This window comes from Calonectris borealis, chromosome 3 (assembly GCF_964195595.1).
Source record: "Calonectris borealis chromosome 3, bCalBor7.hap1.2, whole genome shotgun sequence".
Lineage (NCBI taxonomy): Eukaryota > Metazoa > Chordata > Aves > Procellariiformes > Procellariidae > Calonectris > Calonectris borealis.
Genome location: NC_134314.1, coordinates 100,487,272 through 100,510,083, shown reverse-complemented (window position 1 = coordinate 100,510,083; position 22,812 = coordinate 100,487,272). Strand labels below are relative to the sequence as shown.

General features: G+C 40.3%; 1 long non-coding RNA gene across 1 annotated transcript; it reads left to right on the top strand.

Annotated features, from left to right (window-relative positions):
- Window positions 1–3,031: 3,031 nt before the first annotated feature.
- Window positions 3,032–22,608, top strand: LOC142081430 (uncharacterized). The gene is made up of 4 exons (XR_012673324.1): window positions 3,032–3,361; window positions 8,034–8,161; window positions 20,672–20,800; window positions 21,915–22,608. It is a non-coding gene; the product is annotated as an uncharacterized LOC142081430 (long non-coding RNA).
- The last annotated feature ends 204 nt before the right edge of the window (window positions 22,609–22,812 follow it).

Genomic DNA, 22,812 nt, shown 5'->3' with positions numbered 1-22,812 from the left:
TGCTGTGCCTCAACACCATATTTGATCTAAACTTTTTTCTAGGAGATAAGTAGATTAAAAGAAAGTTAATTGGAAATACTTCTATTTCATGTATCGGTTGGTAACACAGATCAGAGGGTAAAAATTAAAAGACAAATGTCTATCAACTAGAAAAGCAAGTCTGCTCTCAAATCTAGTGCCACGAGTTCCTGTGGAAAAATTCACAATGATATGACATTCCTAACCTGCCTAAACAAGAGCATACAGAAGAACTGATAGTCATTTTATTCTGTCCTATACTTCAGAAATTATTTCAGTGAAAGTTTTCTATTTCCCAAAGTCAAATGCCTGTGAATTTGTATTATAACTGCATTTTTAATTGCAGTCTATCAAGTGCTGCGATTAGATGCATGTTGTGGTGAAGAGGGGAAGGAGGAGGGAATCGAATTATTACATATTTGTAAACTAATGTTAAATTCTGATCTCAGTCAAGTTAATGTCAAAGCTGGGAGTTCACTGGGAGCTGAATGTTTTGTTATCGCTTGCACTTGTGACCAACAAGTGAACAGGCAAGTTGAAAAATTTCTTGTCTCCAGTCTCTCTGCAGCTTTGAAACACCTTGGTTTGGTTGGGAGCGCCTGCCAGGTTAAACCACGACACTGCTCAAGACCTTATCAACTGTGTCCAAGCGTGGGGCCAGAAGACACGGATGCAGGTCAGGAACGGGGACCCAGCAGGTTAGTCCGGCTTCTTCCCGCCATGCACACGTTCACGTTTGATTCTTACAGGCTTTAAACAAGTGGAGGAGGCAGTGGTGGCATTTTTCATGACAAGCGCAGGCAGTGCAGCACCTGCTAAGGAAGGCAATGTAATGCAGAGCAGAATTTGCTGTCTGTGGGTTTAACAGTTGGTTTGGGAAATGGCTGTGATTTTACAAGCCAGCTTACTAAACCAGACAAAACTGCCCTTGGTGGTCTCTGCTTTGAGTAGCATTTTAAAGCTATTGAATTTCCATGGTTACTTTTAGCGTGCTTCCCCAGTGAAACCCAGGTGAAATGCTACAAGGAGGTATCACCCTGGAAAGAAAGCACAGGTACCACAAGGAGACAGGCTTAAAAGTGCCCCAGAGGGGCAAGATCCTGTAGGAACTGCGGCTTCTTGCATTATCTTCTCTGATGCCTGAGGTGAACTAGAAGTTTTTCAAGAAAGCAGATTGCAGGGAAATGGCTTGTCACTTTTGCAGTGCTAATGCTACTCTAAGTTAAAACACTTGATGATTACCCATCCCTGCTCAAAATGCAAGTATCTGTGAAATGTTATTGAAGAGAATGACACAGAGCCAAAATGACTTGGCTTTGCGAAAGAGGGAGAAAGAAAGCATATCAAAGATGCATTAGTGATTCTATGCCTCCTCTTACATTCTGGAGTTTGTAGCAGTCACAAAAATAATTTACTGTTATATTTAGGAAGGAAAATAGCTATAAATCATAGCTAAGTTAGTTCATAATTCCTATGAAGTGTACCTAAGAGTTATCACTGTCCTAAACAAACTTCCACTCTAGATAACTGTATTCCACAAATGGTGCTTCAAAATTCAGTCTTCAGTTATAATTGAAATGGCAGGAAACACTCCAGAGAAAACACCACTGTTATATCTGTATGAATTATAAAGTGTTTTTAGGATCCTTTAAGAAATAGCTGCTGACTGGCTTGAAAATAAAAGGTGAAAATAAACACAAGAATTGTTGTTATGTTAGACAGATGGCTTTTGCAAAAATCTGTGTTAGAAAATATCTGCGTGGATAGTGAGGTAACTGAGTATTTTTCATCGATGTGTCATCTCCACATTCTCCATCTTTCCACTAACTTTTGACTAGCTTTTTTTTCCAGAGAAAGAGCAAGAGTTTAACCTAGTCTGCAACAGAGTAAAAGGGAAGAAGTTGAGAGTGAAATACTATTTTCTAAAACACATTAGTGAAAACAGGAAAGTGGGAAAGAGATAGGGCCATTTAAAAAGTCAGAGAGGAAAAATAGGAGTGAGAGAAAGGGGAAATGAAAGGAGAGAGCATGATGAAAGAGCTGATGGGCAGGTAAAATGAAGTAGCAATAAAGAGAAGATTATGAAGAAGGGTCAAAAAGGTAGTAACAAAAAGAAAGAGATGGAAAAATAATCATAGGCAGAAATAAAAGAGAAAATAAAAGGATATAAAACCGAATAAAAACAGGAGATGGAAGGAGATGTAAAGACGGGAAAATGTGGGAAAGAAACAAAGAGATAGTGGTATTTAATTAACACATTGCTACCTTACATCAGAGGGAAGTAAACACAGGGCATTCACGCCAGTTAGGGCTACAGGATGGGAATAGAGGGGCAATGTCTTCTTTTTCACATTTTTTAAACATTGTTCAAGGCTTTTTAGCCAAGGATGAGTATAATGAGGGCCAAGAGAAAATGTTCAAAATACATAATTGTGTGTCCAAAAGTGAAATGCGGATACTAGCGGCAGCCCCTTCTGAGGAGGTCCCCATCAAGCGCAGCAGGCACAGAGTGGGCCCTGACATCATCATTCTGCCATTTTAACCTTCTCTTCCAGCACTTGTAGAGTTTACCCTTATTATGGTATATTTTACAGAACAAATGGCCAGCTGGGGTTGTCAGGTCTTATGCTCCTTTATATGGCTGCAGAGGATTATAAACAATCCTAATACTTGATATTCTGGCTTTATGGAGGAGACTCACCTCTGTAGTGACAAGGTGCGTCAACCTGAACCAGACAGCAAGCTATCAGATGCAGGCAGCCACCATAAAACAGACTCTTTTCCCTCTACTTTTAAGCTCATATTTTCATGTAAGAAGCCTAGCATTGGTGTGGTCACCACTTCAAAGTATTTTTTGTAGGCAGTTTTAACGAGTAGTATTTTAAAAAGCAAATTGGAAGCTCTTCAGTGAACGTGAGCTGGTGAGCAAATTTCGTGCTGAAGTGTGTTACAATTAGACTCTTGCCCTGGAAGGATGAGGACAGACGGTGGGGTCCGCCGGTGGCAGGTTCTCCTGGCGTAGGTGGAGCAGAGAGTCCTTCACAGAGCCATGGGGGTCACACCTGCAGCCTAAGGAAGGGCCAAGTCACGGACCCATTTTGGTGAGCATTAGTTACCTTTGACTTCCAAGAGGCAGTGGCAAGGAGAAGGGTAGTTTTTATAGGTCTAAATTAAAAGATCAGCTTTTATCATCCATCCAGTTTGAAAACCTTTGCCAATTCTCTCCTTTTTTTTTTTCCTTCAAGAGGGGTCAGAAGACTTGGGCTCATGGGACACTGGTTCCAGGCTACAGCAGCCAGTGGAAGCATCAACACCAGCACCACAAAGGTCAGCCCTTAAAACGGTAGGTGAAGTCTCCTGATCAGTAGAGGGGAAATCCATAGGAGACTGAAACCTTTTCTTCTTTGGGCCAAGAGGAAGTCTCCATCCACAGCATCTGGAATATTTCTAACATACAACCCAAACATAATAAAGGTGTGAAGGCTAAAAATGGGAAACACCTACCACAGCTCCAACAGCCAAAGCAAACAGAAAAGAGCTCAGTAGTTATGGCTTCAAATAGCTTGTTCCTCAGTCCTTTTCATATTTGACTGGCATCCTCACAGACACTGGCCCATGTACATAGCAAACCCCAAGTGGGTTTTAAAACTAACCTAGAAAAGAAAAACAAAAGCCTTATGGATCAGAGGCAGCTGCCTGGCCCTAGATTCTGTACTACCTTAACATGTTTTGCTTTTCTTGTTGCTTTTTTCTATGCTTTATTTGGGAGGGGGAGTTGTTTTTTGTTTCATCCTTTCCTATTCTTTTGTCTATCTTTTCCAAACTACAAAACAAAAATCATCAATTTTGTTTTACTCTGTTTTAGAGAACACTGAGAGAAGCTATAAAAATTAGATTAATTTTTTGGCTTCTCATTTTAATGCTAAAAAAGAAAACAACCAGAATTAATGTGGGCAATGATGTGATTTTTCCAGCAGCATCATAATTGTCAGGGAGAGTATTAGACTGCTGCTTGATTAAATATCTCAAATTTACTGTGATTCATTATTTTCTGAGAAAATCTTGACCACAGAGGGATTCTGTCTTTACTATTCTCTCAACATTTCCAGCAATAACCTCTTTACTACATTTACATCTAGAAAAAAGAAACAAGAAGTTGAAGTTAAGGCTATTACAGTACTCTAGAACAGTAGAAAGAGGATGCTTCCAGATTTGTCTACTCACTTGAATAAAAAACTTCAGTGAGATCTACTTGGCAACCATGTACAAACCACAAAAAATCTATCCATGTGCTCATTGTCACAGAGAACTGAATGCATTCGGAAGAAAAAAGTAGTTTCTCATAGAAAGGCTGACAGTGCAGCATCAAACCCCTCTCTTCTGTCCCTACCTGTTCATATCTACAGACGTGTGCATGGACATATCTTGCTGCTCACAAGTATTATTAGAGCCCCTGCGTACAGTGCAGCCAGTTTGTCTAAAAATGGTTTCTCAAATATAATTCAGGTACTGGGTACCTCATTTTTTGCATTCCCCATTTAACTCCAAGTTCAAAGATTACTGAGCACACAAGCCTCTGAAAAGAAGTCAGCATGTTTACCTCATTAAATTTATTTCACTACTGAAAATGGCACCCAGATTGCATTTGGGTGCAAGTTTGGAAATAGGAAGTTTTCTTCAACTTTATTTCACTTGGCTAAATGAAAAGCAATCATGCAGATTCCCCTAACTTTGAACTCCTTATGGAGCTGTAAAAATCATGCTTTGCTTTAAAAGATCCTTGCTCTCAGCCACAAACTTTTTTTTGGTGCACACTGGCATCTCAAACCAGCAAGTACTGAGCTCCGCAGGGTTGATCTAGAAAAGCATTCACGTAAATGTTTGATTTCTGGCCCTGTTGAGGGCCAGTTCCTGAAAACATAAAGCTAATCACACATTCGACTACTTTATTGGATCGAGACCAGGGCACGAGGTCTCGGAGATGGACGTGTCCGTGCTGTGCTAACAAACATCCGCACCTGGCAAGGAGGCCGGCTTCGCTTACAGGCTCCATGCTCCGCTCGGCTATTTTAGGACAGGTTAGGGACCCATATTGGGGGGGGTTTATTATGTGAAGAAAGGTCAGAAGTTTGCCTGCTTGCTCAAACCAGCAAAATCTGTTTTTAATCCATGAAAACACACCAAAACACCCTTCTTGGAGAAAAAGGTATGTTGTGTTTTTCCTGACCGCCGTTTTCCCCGGTGGCAAGTTTCTCATTCAAAATTATATCCGTGGCTTTGTTTATGGGACTTTACAGAAGGATTTGCATGGGTTAGCGAGGGGAGGGAATACTCCCATATGCAGAAACACAGAACCCATTAAAGCACACGAGGCTCTGGTGGTTCCCCTCCCCAGCTGCTACTAAGTTTATCTGCAGGCTGCAGCCTGGAAAAGGGGCTGTGGCCCATCTGCACCCCGTATGTGGGAACTCACTTCCAACGTAGCCGCAGAGGCGTGGGTCCAGCAGACCCTCCCCTAACCTCCTCTCAGATCCCCCTCCACGCTGACCTAATTGGAGCCAGAGCAGACGCCACCGAGTGCTGCGGTGTCAGAGGGGGGAGGTCGGGGGCTCGGCTGCGCTGCTGGTTCTCCGAGGTCCCCCGCCATTCCCTCCCTCCCCGGCATAACCGTGGGGTTAAACAGCATAGCAAACCTTGTGTGGGCCCCTCCGTGTGGGGCGAGCTTCACCCTTGGAGCAAACCAAGCCTGACGCTGGATGGTGGGGCAGGAGCGGGAGATCAGAGAGGGAAACGCTGTGTTGCTGCACCACCATCCTCTGGGTCTGAGCCTTTTCCCACTTCAGCTGCAAAGCTCACGCTCGCTGTGCGATGGCGTTGGGCATCGGGGGGATGTCGTGAGTAAGCATCTCGGGAGGAAAAATCAAAGGGCAATATTGAAACTGAGGCAGGGAAAGGAGATAGTATTGCCTAAATTAGACCTCGCTTCTATATTGTCTTTTGCACAGGAGGAAAAAGTTAGTTTCTTTTTATATTTTAGGCCTGCCTGGAAGATGTTGGGAAGGGCTGTCTTAGAGTGGTGAAGGCAAAGCCACCTTCTATTTTAAACCTTTGTTAAAGGGAAAAGGACAAGCGTAGGAGGGTAGGAAAAAGGAGAGGTGAACATTCGCAAACTTAACTGCAAGCAAAAGCATTTGTGAAGGGGGTCGTCCTGAGAAGACAAGCGCTAAGGTTTTGGGGGCTCTTTACTGTTACACAGATACGAGAATAAGCATTAAAAAAGGTGGTAATTCTGTGGCTTAAGTGAATAATTAAACTAATGAAGGACAACACTTTAAAACAAATGATTGTATAGGAAGTACATGCAGGGCAAATGTCAGCAGGCAGTCTAACTCTACCTTCAGAAGTTTTTTGACATTTTAGCAGTTTTATAAATACCCACTTTCATCGTCTATCTGTGGCTCAACTGAATATCTGGCCCCAAGGCCATCTCTGCCCAAAAGGTGAAGTCACATTTAAAGTAAGCAGTGACCTCTGGATCAAAAATAACAGTCACATGCTCAAGAAGAGGAGAGAGTGATGGTCACACTTTATGGCTTTAAGCCTCAGGTTTGTTTTGTTAACATTAACTTCCTTAAGGTCTCTTTTATTTTTTGTTTTTTTTTTTTTTTTAATTGAGATTTCTGTGTTCTTTTTCATATCAATTAATTTTTCTCTCAAGAAAAAGCTCTTTTTTGTCCAGTAATTTTTTTTGGTAAAATTTATAGTATGAAGAAGCATGTTAAATTTGGCAAAAGTGTTTTGCTTTCTTTAAGTAAACGCAGAGGTACTGAGGACCAATTCAAGTCTGTGGAAACTGCTGCCATGGCCCCACGTTCCACATTTTACCCACGGCATTTTCCCAGGAGGGGTAAGCCCCTCTCCCACTACTGTCCCAGCGTTTTGGTATTCTGAAGAGAGCCCCACAGACATCCATTCAAAACTCCCAAATCTCGACATTTGGATGGGGTAACCGCTGGGGACGTTGGCCGCTGTTTCAGGTGGCTAGAGAAAGGCTGGTGACTTTGCAGAGAGGAGCAAGGCTTTCTGACCTGCCAGCAGTGCTTGTTGGGAACGCGCCTTGCTCCTCCTCTCCTAGCTGCAGCTCGGTGGCTTCCTTACCAGCCTTGGCTCCTCGGTCCTGCCTCGCCAGTTTTCCTCACCACCTTAAAGGAAAAATACTGAGTATTTATTAAGGACTTGGACTTGACATCATTACATGACTTGTATTTCTCAAGAATAGATGAAAAGGGAATGGTTTGCCTCAGAGTCCGGGAGTTTTGCCTGTAAATAAACATCTGTAATACCTGTCCCTTTGCTGTAATGAACCAAGGTCTAGTCCTCCTCTAATCTTCAGAGGGAAAGCCCTTATTCGCTCTGGTATTAGCCACTACTTATTTATTTCTTTTCTATGGCTATTGGTATTGAATCAAATTTTGTTTCTGAGGTTTAGAGAGAGGAAAGATGGTTTTAATATTGGCTCTAATTACGTGTTTTTCTACAAGCCACTGACACAAACATGTATTTGCTCAAGGGTCACCAGAGCAAAGTGATTGAAAAGCACCTGAAGTGTTTAATTGGAAATTGATTCACATTCATGTTCAAGAATTCAAATGATCCTTTTATCAGAACAAGTAAAGCCTTAAAATATTGAATTGAAAATATTGTAGGAAAAAGCTTTCTTGTGGTATTTACAAAAATTTTTGGTCAGGGCAAAAATTCCGGGGAAGCTGACTTGTAATTTTAGCACTTCTATGTTAAATTTAGGAACTAAAAGCGAAAGAAACAACTTAAACCTTTTGGCTTTTAATTCAAAATGGTCCAAAACTAATTAATTTGGCTTTCTATTCACTATAGAACAAAGCGCTACAGAGGCCTAGCATTAGCCTCAACCAGCTAACTTGTGTGACAGCTACAAATTCATGTTTCTAGGATTCCACCTCAAGTAAATACTTGTTAAGCGTATGCATTTTTTGTAGTGATGATGGAGTCAAAATGACTGCTTTGCTTCTGCTGTATGTATCTTGGAGCTGGATTTTTCTGTGAAGTCTGTGGAAGCTTGTTACCACGTTAAATGCCCAGCTTTCATTAAATCCAAACCTGAAGGGTAAGTAAATGAATCCTGAATTTTGCGTTTGAAGGTATGTGTGCTTTTCATGGATTTATGCCAACTAGATTCTAGATTTAAAGAGACATTGTGATAACCTTAACCACACTGTGGCTAGACTAAACCTCAAAGATCTTGTTCTTAGGGGCACTGCTCTTTGAAGTGGCACCACTGACAGTTTTAGCTATTGTAGGTATTTATGAGGTACAAAATGATAAAGTAAATAGGCATAAAATGTGATTTTAACAGCATAGAAGCATCACCAAACTGGATTATATTCTTGCATTCCAAACATTTGTTTGCTCAATTTGAGTTTTGTTTTCTCTCAGCTCTTTTCTTTTTTCCCTTTCTCTTTTTCTTTTTCTCTATGAACCTACCCTGAAGAAACATAGAAGCAGTGCTTGCCAACCTCAATAGAAAAATCTGTAAAAGCTCAGATGTATGTATTTACTATGAATTGAACTTGCAGCGCTTAACTAATACTGTGTGTTTAGCCTGTTTACTCACCGAAGTAGTGGGAGGAATATCTGTGCATTTTCCACATTGCTTCCAGTGTGCTGCTTTGTTTGTTGGTGATTTATTAATGATACTTGTGATTTATTACTGTCACTTTATTAGATTATGTGCAAATCAGTGACAAAGCACTATGTGGATCATGCCTTGTTAGTCATAAAAGCATTCAAGAAGCCATGAAAATCAGTTAAGCTTGAACCTATTGAACGAAAGAGCATAGTGCTGTCTATTGATAAGTAGCCTTTAGATATGTAATGAATAGTAGTACTTTGGACACTGTCAGGTAATGTTTTCCTTTGGATCTGATAAATTACACTCTTTTGTATTAGTGGTTCGAGATTTGACATAAAACACTCTTGTATTGGTATTTCTTTCGGCTCTAATACTGTGGTGAACTTACATGGCCAAGGCAGATAAACGTTGTTAGAAAACCTGATATTTTCTCTTCCAACACAGTTTTAGCCATTGAGTTAACACCGATCTAACTTTCACATATGGCAGAAGATTGAGGGCCAGCCTGCAAATAGTTTGCAGAATATATTTATAGCCTATGTGCATGATATACACAATCTCTCTCTCATATATGAATAACATATACAGATTCGGATTGTAGCTAATTTCTTTATTAATACAGATTATATTCTGAATTTCTTATTGAACAGGCAAACAATATGTAAGATTAAGTCCTCATTTTTTGTTGACTTGAAGGGTACTTTGTTTCTATTTACAATATCAGGACTTGATTTCTTCCTGCTTTGCAGTTTGTACAGCCAAAACCACAAAAAACAGAGCTGGGTTGTAGGTAAAAAGTTACTACTTTTAATTGGATAAAGTTGAAGGCAGAGCTTGTGGTGCTGCAGACCCCAAGACAGTCTTACATCTGTGTCATTCTCTGAAGGATATCCCCATTAATGCTAATAGACAAATGCTTCAGAGGAACACGTGTTCGCTAGGGTGTTCCTCTGGGTCGGAGAGTCTCTCTCTCCTCCCCTCCGCTCCTCTCCCTTGTAAGAAAAATTAAATATTCAGAAGAATGAGCCCAGTAGCCTCCCTTATTAACAGGATTAGGGGCAATAAAATTCCAGCAGCTTCTTTTTCTGGATGTTAGTTTTCTAGCGCTCCCTTCAGTGTTTGCTCAGGCTATCTATGTTTGAATTAGTTCCTCTCAAACGAGCCTGATTTAGGCAATAGTAGCCATAACCTCTGGGGACTGGCTTGGCAGTACAAAAGAACAGCGATATTAGTTTGAACATCAGCAGTGCCCTGGCACGTCAAGTGAGTAAAAGGTTCCATTTAACTCAAGTTTAAGATTTTTTGGCTGTATTTGCAGTTACAGGCAAAATCCAGTCACACATCTAATACTGAGAGCAAGAGCAGTGTTTGGTAAAATCTTTGACCCAGTGTTTTCTGTTTTTCAAGCACACAAGTGTTCAGTCCCCTACTCCTCCTAAGTACAACACTGTAATGAAGGCTGAGAGCTGAATTAAAAAGATATTAATATAAGTAGAAATGCCGTAGTAAGCAGACAGTTTTCTCAGACTGGAAAGGCTTGGGAACAAGGCAAATGAAGCATTTATGAGCCTTTACTTGAAGCTACTGTTTTTCAGGCTCTCTGGAGCATCTGTTTTGAGACTGACTCTGGAGACCCCAGTTCTTTTTTTCCAGCAAAAAAATCCAGTGGGTTAACCAGTAGTGACAATTTCAGTGTGCAAATAAAACCTGTTTGCTAAGGTGGATGAACTGTGCCTTGTCTGTTGGTTTAGCTACCGATTTCAGGCCAGAAGGCCTGCAATTAATATTTTGACCTTTTCAGTTACTTCTCTATGAATTAAATACAATTAATTTCCATTTTAAGCTGATTCAAAAGCTCTCTTGGCAACACTGTAACACAGTGACCACCTAAATAGTAAATGAAAACATAGCTAAAAGGAGTCAAAGCTTAGCAACATCTGCAGTACATTAAGAAAGGTTTTGGAGCTCTAACACATGACCCAAGCGCCCAGCATCCTTGCAGAATGTCTTTTACTGCAGCGTGGTTTTGCTCTGGTCTTTCTCAGAGTTAGCTTAAAGGGCAAGTAGTCTCCAATGACCACATTAATTGACTCAACAGAATGGATATAGGAGGGAGAAGTGATTACCATCTCAAATCGCTGTTTTCTATGTAAATTTTTACATAAAATGAGTCTAGGTCAATGCCTAGCTCCTTTAATAAATGTTTCTTATTTTATGAAGGCAACTATAATTAAGTTATAGAATTACAGAAGTCTGGCTGAAAATAAAATTTCTAGCTACAAAACATTTTGAGGTTAAAGTAAGTAATTTCTAGTGACTGTGTAACAATCCTGATAAAAAGCTTTCTCTGCCTGCTGTCATTATCAAAAAGCAAGCCAAATCAGAGTCCCTGCACTTTGAATTTAATTCCGTCATTGGAATCTAGATAATACCATTTTTCAGAGGACAATACTGAAATATTGTCAACAACCAGATGAGTCAAATAATGACACCCCCCCAATAATGTTTTGATGAAAAATGAGAGATTCAGAGTATGACTTGCCGTAGAAACCAGATAAACTGGGCTGAAAGATGGTTTAATCAGAAGTCTTCCATTAGTTTGCTTGCAGTCTTCGAGGTTCTGCCTAATTTTATTTCTGCCTTTATCTGTAATCATATATCCTTACCTACCCAGAAGAATCTCATCTCAGTGACAATTTCAGAGAAACCATGTGTATGCGGTCCCTCTCATTTATACGTGGCATATTGTTCTATCTATTCACATCCCATTTAAAGGCTCAGTTCATCCGTGCTGCCCACAGACAGTGAGGGGCAGTAACAAGGGTGGATATTATTCTGTCCCTATTGAGTAAAATCCTACTCTGTGGCCTGTCCTGCAGGAAATAATACCAAAAGAAACCAAAAGGAAAAAAAAAAGAAAAAAAAAAAAAGAAAAGAAAGAAAGAAACAAAGGGTTTCCTTTCTCTTTTTCTCCACTAAATTGCATCTTTCATATCCTCACGTGGCTTCCACACCCCAAGTTTAAAGGTATTTAGCTAGTGCTGTGCCTGTCATTCCTTGCCTGTGTGACTTAGGAGTTTTAGTAAAATTGAAACTCAAAAAGCTTCATAAATGTGGGACAGGGCTGGCCCTGTTCGAGGTATGACAAGACCAGTACATTGCTGGTACTTGACTAAAAATAATAATAGCAATAATGACTGATTTGAACACAGCTCTATACTCTGTATAGCGTGAACAGTAAAAGCTCCTAATGTAGCAGTTTATGTAGTTGTTAGGAGATCAGTAACAGTCCGGTAAACTTACTTTACTATTTCTCTCAGTGAAAAAGGATATATACAGACACATAGCTTAAGAAGAAGATTTATTAGTCAGTGATCTGCAGCATAATGTGGCACAAAAGTAGTATTTTCTATTAATGCACTAACTTAATTATGGAGATAGCAAACAAATGTTTTTGGCGTGTACTGAATGACTATTATTAAAGTAAAATACAACAAAAATTGGAATAGTACTGCCTGAAAACCAGAAAGATGCGCTTCATATTTTGTAGTACATATCTTTTCTTCGTTCTTGATTTGGGGACCGATTAAATCCTGGTCATTAGCACCTGACAAAGCAAGAGTCTCCTAAGCTGCTTTTTCCTCCTGTGCCTATTGCTCTGTGTGCCTGACGCATACTGCTTTTTATTCAGGGGTCTTTCTTGGGGACCAACTACGGAGAAAGTGTGAAGATGAATTCTGGGAATGATTTTGATAGGCTGTCAGTTTTCTAAATAAAAGTCATAGTAGCAATAATATTAATAATAATGATAATAACAATGGCTTTGTTATTGTTGGTTGATTGCAATAATATTGCAAAGTGAAAGTAGAATCTTGATCCTAACCTCCACGTCCCCAGAACTAGACTAAAGAGAAGACTTTTACCATTGTTGCAGTGAAAATCTCTCAGCACCTACTCAATTTGGTTAAGAAAAGAGGGTAAAAGCATGAATAGGGTTGATTTCCTTAAGCAGTTTAGCACACTGCTGATCATAGAAGTTAAAAAAAAAAGCCAACCAATATTCAAGTAGGTAACAAACCCGCCTTTGTGAAATGGGGTTTTCTTTGTATAGCACTAAGAAATAATTCCATCCATAAAACATTTACAAGAGATATGAGACTGTAAAGGATCTCCTGAATCTTTGAATCCAGACCTCGCTATTATGTGACTATGTTAGTAAAAAATATGTTAGTAATGTAATTTGTATATATTCTGCATTCTATATTTGTATATATTCATGAACTCAGGAAGTTTCATCTTAAAATTAGCATTACTCTTGTTGTGCTCTGTTCCAGGATCCTGCTTTACTGAAGGTTAGATACAATCATATCATTAAATGTTTGTCACACTGAACATTTTTAATGTATTTTTATATGTTTTTTAACACAGAAAAAACCGTAAACACAACATAACCGTGACACAAAGTAACTATTATGTCCATTAGAAAAGACATTTGTATTGCTGACATTGGAAAGGAGGGTGCAATCTTCAGACATCCGTGCCAGTATTTTGGGTAAAAACATTTTTATTGAAAAATAAAACTAGGATTGAGCTTTGTTTGGTTGATTTTTTTTTTCCCAAATAGAAAGTTCCAAAAAGGAGACCAAGTGAGTGCTATAAATTATTTTATAAGAAAACTGTAGGTTGTGTATTACAAAACAACTAAACGAAACTAACCAGAAAGCCCCGGGATTAAGCAGATGAAAAGCCCGTTCCAGATGGAAAAGAGCTCAAGAGCCAGAGCTGCCCAGAGTCCAGAATGCTCTGTCAAAATTAGGTTATGTTAGTGTAGTCTTGAAAAGGAGGTTTGGAAAAGAGGCAGAGTTAAGACAGCAGTCAAACTGTGTTTGACAGGCTAAATGGAATACATTTCCTAGCTCCAAATGGCTGCACAGTGCTCCTGTAATGGGTGTTTTTCTCAAAGCATAATGAGAAGAGAAGAGGGAAAATTATTTCATTTGTCCAGACTATAATCAATCACTTCCAGGAAAAGTCGTCTTTCATGATTTTCCAGCAGCAATAGGAGTTGTTAAATACATTAGTTAGTTGTACGAATTGCCTTACGAAAGAAAAAAATGAAAAGTTGTTAGAGAAACAAGATGCACAAAATTAATCTGTAAATTTGTAACTATTCTTAGTCATTCTCCTGTCTCTGTGCCTCGATACATGCCTTTTTTCTTTATTGTCTCTAAACTGCCAATATCCGTAAAAGCATGAAAGCAATAGAGAGGATGGAAAAGTCTCAAAAGAAAAGGGATTTTTCATCTGGCAACATGTCCAGCCCAAAAGCCATAAAGACCTTTCGTGAAACTTTAGGATTGCAAAAGCTTACTGAGTTTTGCCAGATCACTTGCTTCTGATGGAAATTCCCTAATGGTACTGGTGGTTTCTGGACAATGATATAAGCGATTACACAAGGTGATTGTAGGCAAATGATTAAAAAGTACTTTGCACAGCTGTAATATCCAAGACTTTCTGAGTGCCTAAATCTGTATTGTCGTATCTAGTCATGAGAATATTATCACTCCCAAATTTAAACAGCAGGAAAGCTGAATCACAGGAAAGTGAGTCTTGTTCCTATTGAAGTCAACACTATAATGCCTGGAGACTGTCTTTCGTATATAGGGTGCAAGACTGAACCCAGGATAGTAGGGATTTGATTTTGCATGCTTATGTGCACTTAAAAGAAAAGGGCAGAGAAATTATCCTTTGTTTTTATATGTGCGCTGCATGCTCTTAAAGCCACTTTACTCAGGGAGCACAAGAACGGATTCAGTGCTTCTACCTGTCCTAGACTCTCCAGGGGCTTGGACAGAGGGAGAAAAAGATGAGCTGAAACTAATCTCCCCAAGTCAAAAAAAAAGATGGTCCATGAAGTAAGTTAGTGGGTGCGCTTCCAGGAGTCATTTGACATCCAGGAATTTCCTACAGGCAATATTGTGTCTAAATGCAAAACTCTGATATTTTGCAAAGACTCTCTGCACGGATTAATATCAGGTAAATTTGTTATTGAAGCAGCAATGGATGGATGGAGTCTCAGCTGTGGTCCTGAACATGCCTACACAGTGCTCTCCTGCTTTGCAGACGTCAGGAAAGTCGTCTCTTGTTATATCGTCCTCCTTTCGATGCCACCTGAATCAGTCTGTTATCTTGGAAAAGTCTGGGTTCTTTAAAATAATAAGTCAGTTCAGAAGCAGATGGCTCTAAAGTGTAGGTTTAAGTATTATGTAGCTGCGTGTCAGTTTTATGGACAGAATCCTTCAGTTTTAACTGGGCTTTTTAATTTCACCTAGAAAAGAAGCCAACTGAATTCTTCCAACCCCATTTAATTCCCATCTCTGTGTGCAGCTTCACTTTATGTTTCTTATAACAAAAAGGCTTTTAAAGTTGATAAATGGCTGCAAAGATTTTGCTTTTACTTTGTTGCTTTTCTGTTTATTTAACCAAGAGCAGTTCTTTTAGTCCTGACCTCAGCCTTGTCAAATAGACTGTGTTTGTCAAACTGCTCATGCTCCCATTAACTCCTAGCTGTTTCAATTGTCACGTTTGATGAATGGCTCAAATACTGCTAGCATCATTAAAAGCAGGGATACTGAGGGAAGTATTATGTTATACTGAGTCCAAATACACACCATAAATAGGCAAATTCCAAGCAAAGAAAATCTTTGATTGCATAAAGGAAATTGCTAGTGGTTTAAAACTAATCTCTTTTAATGCCATCTTTCATATGTGCAGGAGACAAGAAAAAGCCCCTCAGGTTTCATGGTTGGTATTATCTCTTTATGGTTAAAGAACATTAGTAGCTTTATAACCTTATTTATGCAGAGTTCATGCGAGTGTTTGGGTCTGCTTGGGGGAACGGGCCTGCTTAGCGTGAATAAAAGCGACAGAACCGTTCCCACAGTGCTCTGTAGGTCCAGAGGGTCTGTCCCTTCCCAAAACAGAGCCTGCTGTTCCCGTAAGTCAGGGCGTCCTCTAAATGAAGTCACGCAGCGCAGTTATTACAGGTTATTTCCCCCTCCTAGGCTGGCGGAGGCACCGCAGCGCCGGGGTGCACGGTGCTGGGCGCCCGGGCCCCCACCCAGCGGTGCCCTTGGCTCTGCCCGCCTGAGCAGTAACCACAGCTGAGCTTTCCCTCATGACCTGCCGGTAAAAGCTGCGCGAGTTCAGGCTTGCCAGGGTCTGGCAGAACTCGGTTCTCCGGTTACGCTCAAGCTAGCGTTTCAGTTTATATTGTCTGGTGCTCTTGTCTGCCCTTTGTCGTACTTACAGCACAGTAAGTGCTAGCAAGAAGCAGAGTTCAGGATTAGTGCTGGGAAGTTGGGTAATGGCTTCAGCAGAAAGAATAAATATTTTTGTTACTGTTGATGTTTTGGTGTTGTTTTCGATGCTGGGCTTTTTTTAACTGTTGAAGTCTACCTAAAGGCCAAAGAACTTCTGTTTGGATAACTTTTTATGTTCTTGAGGCAGATAAAATTATTCAGATGAATATTTATACAGATACATTTACATATGCAAAGTTATAGACTTCTAGCCTGGTGGCATTGCTATGCTTATTAGGCTCAAGACAGAGTTACTGGGGGTTTTTTTATGATTTTGTTTTAAAAAATTGTAATTCTAACTATATGTGCATATAGTGGGCTGCATCACAAGAAGCGTGGCCAGCAGGTCGAGGGAGGCGATTCTGCCCCTCTGCTCTGCTCTGGTGAGACCCCACCGGAGTGCTGCGTCCAGCTCTGGAGCCCTCAGCACAAGACAGACATGGACCTGTTGGAGCGGGTCCAGAGGAGAGCCACAAAAATGATCGGAGGGATGGAGCACCTCTCCTATGAAGAGAGGCTGAGAGAGTCGGGATTATTCAGCCTGGAGAAGAGAAGGCTCCGGGGAGATCTTATTGCAGGCTTTCAGTACTTAAGGGGGCCTATAAGAAAGATGGCGGCAAACTTTTTAGCAGGGCCTGTTGTGACAGGACAAGGGGTAATGGTTTTAAACTAAAAGAGGGGTAGATTTAGACTAGATATAAGGAAAAAATTTTTTACAAAGAGGGTGGTGAAACACTGGAACAGATTGCCCAGAGAGGTGGTAGATGCCCCATCCCTGGAAACATTCAAGGTCAGGCTGGACGGGGCTCTGAGCAACCTGATCTAGTTGAAGGTGTCCCTGCCCACGGAAGGGGGGTTGGACTAGATGACCTTTAAAGGTCCCTTCCAACCCAAACTATTCTATGATTCTATACGTATAGGTTGGTTCTAATATTCCTGAGTGTTACTCATGTGGAATTTTCATCACGAGTAAGTACACTGCTGCAGTATATTCTTCCTGGATGGTGATACAAACTATTACAATGAGCACAGCAGGCAAATCATTAAAGCAATTCTGAAATGGCATCAGAAGTAGATCCTCAAAGTCTATATTTTCCTAAGCTACAGCAGCACATCATGTTTTTTCCTTACTAGAAGATATAAAGGATTTATTGATCTCAACCTTTTATGAAACGTGGAGAAAGCAAAGAAACTTCTAGTTGTGTCAGAAACTATAAGCCAATGTTTGCCTTCAGTGAGTGTAACCCTGCCTGGTTGCTTGAGTGCAAGCAATGGCAGAAATTGTCTCTCTGCTATCGCAGCTAACTCAAACTTTAGTTTTTGAGATGATCTTTCTAAAGATGATGCAGGATGTCAGTTACTGAGCTTGAGACATCATTACCCTAAATTAATGATTTGCATCACAGCCAAAGCATAAATGTAAAGATGTAGTGAGAAGCATTAATAGTTAATGGATTCACTTAAGTCCCTTTTCCCTTTCTTAGATGCCAGAGCGCAGAGGTGAGCTGGGCTTCCAGCCAGCTCACCATGGGGTGGGAGGGTGGGCAGCTAGCTCTGCAGAAGCCATGCTCCTGACGGCTGACTGCACCGGGCGTACTCAAGCCACCCCTCTCACCCCATGCACCCACTGGTGAGTGATAGCATGTGTTATTTGCTCCCCGGTGGAAAGGTACTTCTCTTTTTCTGGACTAGATTACCCAGGTTTGTATGCATTTAGATTGCAGTGATCTGGACGTCAACTATACAAACTTATTTAACACTTTTCATCCAGACAAACCACAAAATGGTATTATTGTATATAATCACAAATGTGTGTTTCTGTCCTGGGCTGCCTCAGGTAACTGATGTTTGTTGCCTAGGACCCTAAATATGTATTTGGTTTCCTAAATAGTTGTGGGTGTTTTTTTAATCAATGGAGTTCATCACAGTTCTTTTATTATTCACTGAGTGATAATACTGTTAATGAGCAAAATACTTTCATTAGAACAAATGCTTTTTTCAGCCTCAGCTGTATTCTTGTTTCTGTCTGTACCAGAATTAAATATTAATCAAAACAAAGTAGGAAAGCTGCAATCATTCCCTGATGAGGCTTCCTGCATTTTTAATCACGATTTGTTGGTGTCACTGGATTTCTGTTACTCTCAGGAGTACTGAAACCTACAGAATATGAATTCATTTGATTAACCGCATTTGAACTGAGTCTATAGGAACAGGCCCTCTACTTAACATTGCTTTCTATAGGACAGGATTATAACCATCAGGGTAGCTGCATCTCAGAATTAAATATGAGTATGTGCTATACACAGGTAGGTACCGAGCCCCCAGCCCACACATGCTCTCCCACTAAAATCTGTGAGACCAGCATTTATGAGAAAATAGACTCGGAGGTCTGCAGGCTCGGTTGGTCTCTAATGAAACGTGATCTTGACCTGGAAAAGTGGGATTGGGGATGTCAGTATCTGCACACTTGTTAAATCAGTGAGATGAAGAATTTGGCTCACAGTTCACTGAAAAGGCATCAGCAAGGTTAAAGCGAAACATAAGAAAAAGCTTGTTTGCTATGCCCCTTGTTCAGCATATAAATGATACCGTCAGGGGTTTTGAAGCGAGCACTGCAGTCTTTTCCTGGAAAGCATCATTGGCAGAAAAATAATTTTCAGCAGAACTGAAGAACTGAGGGGAAAAAATGGTATAAATCAGTTAACAAGTTGACCCACAGGCAGCCAAACTAAAGAGGCCTCATTTCCTATGGATTTCTGTCTCTTCATGGTCTGCTTTCCAGCTCTCCGCCACCACCAGCCTTCCCTGCCCTTCGTGCCTCCGGCACCTGGCAGGAAGGACTGTACGCGTGGCCAGGGCAGCGCTGCTGCGTGCACGGTCGTGGGCTGTCCCCATTTTGCACAACCTGTCGGTTGTTGAGACCTCTGCCCTTCTGTAAAATGGAGTTAAAAACTGGGGGGAAAGTGCAAACAGATGACAGGCAAACATTCGTACAACACAATTATGTTGTAACCTCATTTCCCTAAGGAACTGTATATTTTTGTGAGTAGTTGGTATTTTTAGGGATTGGATGTTTCACTTATTTTTGAAAGCAAGTAAAAAGATGCGTAGAAACGATCACAGAGAAGTGGCACCACTGAGTGCCACTGAAAGCCAAGTGGCTTTCTCTGAGTAAATAGCCATAAGGCCATTCCAGATTGCCATATTCCACAAAATATGTATCCTAACCCTACTGCCTATACCCCCTGGATTGGGCTGCAGCCCAGATGTTGAGGACCCAAAGTGCAGAACCCCTGTAGCAAACAGACCTGCCTCTCTTGTATGGTAGTCTCCAGGACTGCCACATTTATGCCATCTAGACATGTTAACTTTTGAAAGAGAATTCGAAATTGAAGGAATGAATCCTACTTGACAAAACAAAAGACAACACCAGTTTCTCCCTGGGAATGACCCTCTTGGTGTCAGTAGAATTGTAACATGTTAATTTATTCCATCATTTCTGAGCTGGGGGGTTCTCTTTAATAATGTATGTCAGATTTCCTCTATAATGACCTATTAAAATTCTAGGACTAACTCAATGCAGCTATGATATCCTCAGTATCCTGCAGCATAGTTGGCAGAGCAAGTACACACTTTTCTTTTTCTTTACTCTGTTTTTCTTGCTCACTTGTCACTTCAGTTTGCCCATGAGTGTTTGCCTTGCGCTGTTCCCACCCAGAAAGAATGCTAGGGCTGGGTGGTAAATGAAGGACAAAGATAGTATCAACACAGATAACAATGATTTTTTGTGTGTGTGGCTTTTAAGAAAGAAATTTTAAAAGAAATTTTGTGTTATTTGAAATTTTCTAGCTTTTATTAAACAAAATAAAAATTACATGTTTGCATTTTTATTCAAATCAATTAAGCTAGAAGTAGGGGTTTTTTTGCTCAGTTTTGAAATTCATAAAGGTGTGACTGAAAAGAATATTTCCTTGACATTAAAATACTAAATCATCATCAGAACTTGCCTCTGGGCTCACAGGCAGTAATGTGTGTGTGTATCTCCTGTCCTCTGTTTTACTTTTGTCTCACATGCATAACCTAAGAGCCCTACTTTTTTCAAAGAATGCGCATCTCTAGTACTGTGTAGTTTGGACAAATTTAGCTAATAAGTTACATGTGCAACTAGTCCTTGGTGGTTAGAGAGTTCTTGGTATTTCTCCTTTCATTTTTCCCTTTCCAACATATACATCCTACAAAGCTTGAAAGCTTTGGAAAGGACTAGATGTAACTTAGTCACTTATTAATAATTTAGAAATATTAACTTGGACCTAAATTTTGTTCTTCCCTTTCTCTTTCTCTTTGTCATTTCTGGACTAAGAAAAGTATTTCTAGCAGTGGCAAAAATATTGGCGTTGTCCCACAGTGCCCAGAAACCATAGGAAAGAGTAGCCAGTACAAATGGTAAATGAAATTTTTAGTTGTATTGTGTGAACTCCGACTCTCACCAAAGTGAGTGAGGCTGGAATTCCCTCATGTTTTGTCTCTGTGCTATAAAATATGATGTTGTCTGATTGCTATGAAAGTTCTGATTTTATTATCTAACACTACTTTTTGCTTGTCTTTTTGCTTGTTGTCCCTCTAGTCATGTGAATTTTCAGCCCAGCATTTCTGTCTGGAAGCATCTTGGGAGCAGCTTTCTTCTGAGGTACCTGGGACTGGCTGCTTTTGCTTGAGCATCCTAGAAATTTTAGGGATCTTCCTGACTTCAAAGGTATGAGAGCTACTGCACTCAGATAAACTGTAGTTTTAGAGATGAATAATCAGCTGCTTACAAGAGTATTTCAGTGGGCTTCCCTGCAATTCTGTGTTGCTGTTGTTTTGTTTTACTATTTCTATATACTCTGTAATGGATCAGCTCCTACAAATTATTTGGAGGCGTTCTCCAGACTAGACCTTTGTCCAGCTTTAAAGATAGTTTTCATGGGTTTCATTAGGTCATCAGATCACCGCTTATTTTGAGTCTAAGTGACTGAGACTTAAGTGATGCAGAGAACCTAGCGAACTCACAAAAGCTGAAGGTATCCAAGTTGTTATGGCCTGGCCCATAACTGTCCTAAGAAGGAGTTAAATACAACATGGAGCTGGGAATCCCCATGTGTGAGTTCTGCACCAAAGATATTAGATTCCAAATCATCACAAATGCTTGTTTTTCCCAAAACACAAACACCCTTCTGACCTCTCTAATTTTCTGATATAAACTAAGAATCTTTTCATGATAATCAGAGTCAAGTATCATTTCCAGAAAGCCATCACTATGCATTATAGGCACTTATGCACATTAGAAAACAAAACAAAACAAGCAATCTACCACTTTCCAGGATTAATGCTATGAAACATTTTATGGGTGGTCCATAAGTGGACAGAATGTTGCACTAATGTGTGACTGCATGGCAATTAAGTTTAATTAGGGAAGGTTTTGAAAAAGACAGATGAAAGTAAATTATGGGAATGAAAGCAACTGTGCTTTTGGGGACCACACTTTGCTACACTAGTTCAGTGAAGTGTTGCTAAAAATGTCCCCCGTCTGTCACATTCTGACGCACATCCAACAGTTTGTCAAACCAAGCATTTTTCTTTAGAAGGGGGAATTTCTTAGCAGCACATTCTTCACCCGGTCTCTGCTGAACTCACTGGTTTCTTCAGGAGACAGCTGCACTTCCATAGTAAGAGCAGCAGATGAGCCTTAATACGCGGCCATCCGGTTTAGTTTAGCGTTGCCTCTTTTCTACATGGAGTAGCAGAGGTAATGATGAATGTGGGTTTTCATTTTCATGTGTGCGCTGGGGGAATTTTTTCACAATTTCATATTTCTAATGCTTTCTCAGATTTACAACTGAGCATCCCATATGGAACATCTGATTCTGGTTCCAGTGATTTTTCCCTGGTGAGAAGACCCCGGTACGCAGACCTGGAGCAGTTCCCAGGCTTCCACGCTGCATGGTTCGAGGGCATCCCATCAAACAGGCTCTTTCAGAGCAGAGGACTTCAGGGTTTCTGTGCTCAGAGACAGACTGTTTCAGAGCTGGGTGCCTATTCCCTCTCCTAGAGAATTTTAAAGGAAACAAAATTTAACACACTGAAATACTCAACGAAACAGAATTGGTTTTTTCTCTGCTCTGGACTAGATGGTTGTTACTGCAGGCACCATTATAGTATGCCATGTTATATTGGATTTTATTAAATTATGGAAAATAATTAAGTAGTAAAGCAGGAAAAAACGGCTACACAGTCATCAGGCAGATCTTTTTTTAGCTTGGACAATGTCTGGTATTGCTTTCCACCAGGACACTGGGATGCTTTTTCCCCCTAATGAACTTTTTATGTCTGAGATGAAATACAGATTCTGTGGACAATTTATTAAGAAAAACACCAGTTTCATGTGAGCAGTTTTCAGACCAACAGGGAATTTATATGTGGAAATCATATATGGGTATAGGGAAACACCTCATAAAAAGAATGACTACATGGTCAGCAGCTGTAATTTATGTGCATTCTTTTTTAATAAAAAAATGTGTGTTCAGCCCAATCTTTTCTTTTTTATTGCAGCTCAGCAAGGTAGCCTCAACTGTAGTTGTTTAACCTTCTGACTTTCTTTGTTTTGTTTTTGAAAAAAGAAAGCTAAAACCAGCACTTTATGTTTTCAGTTACGAAGCTTATTCATATGTGAAAGGTGCAGTAAGGACACCTTTCTCCGTTGAAGGAAGCTGAAGTAAGTGTTGATAA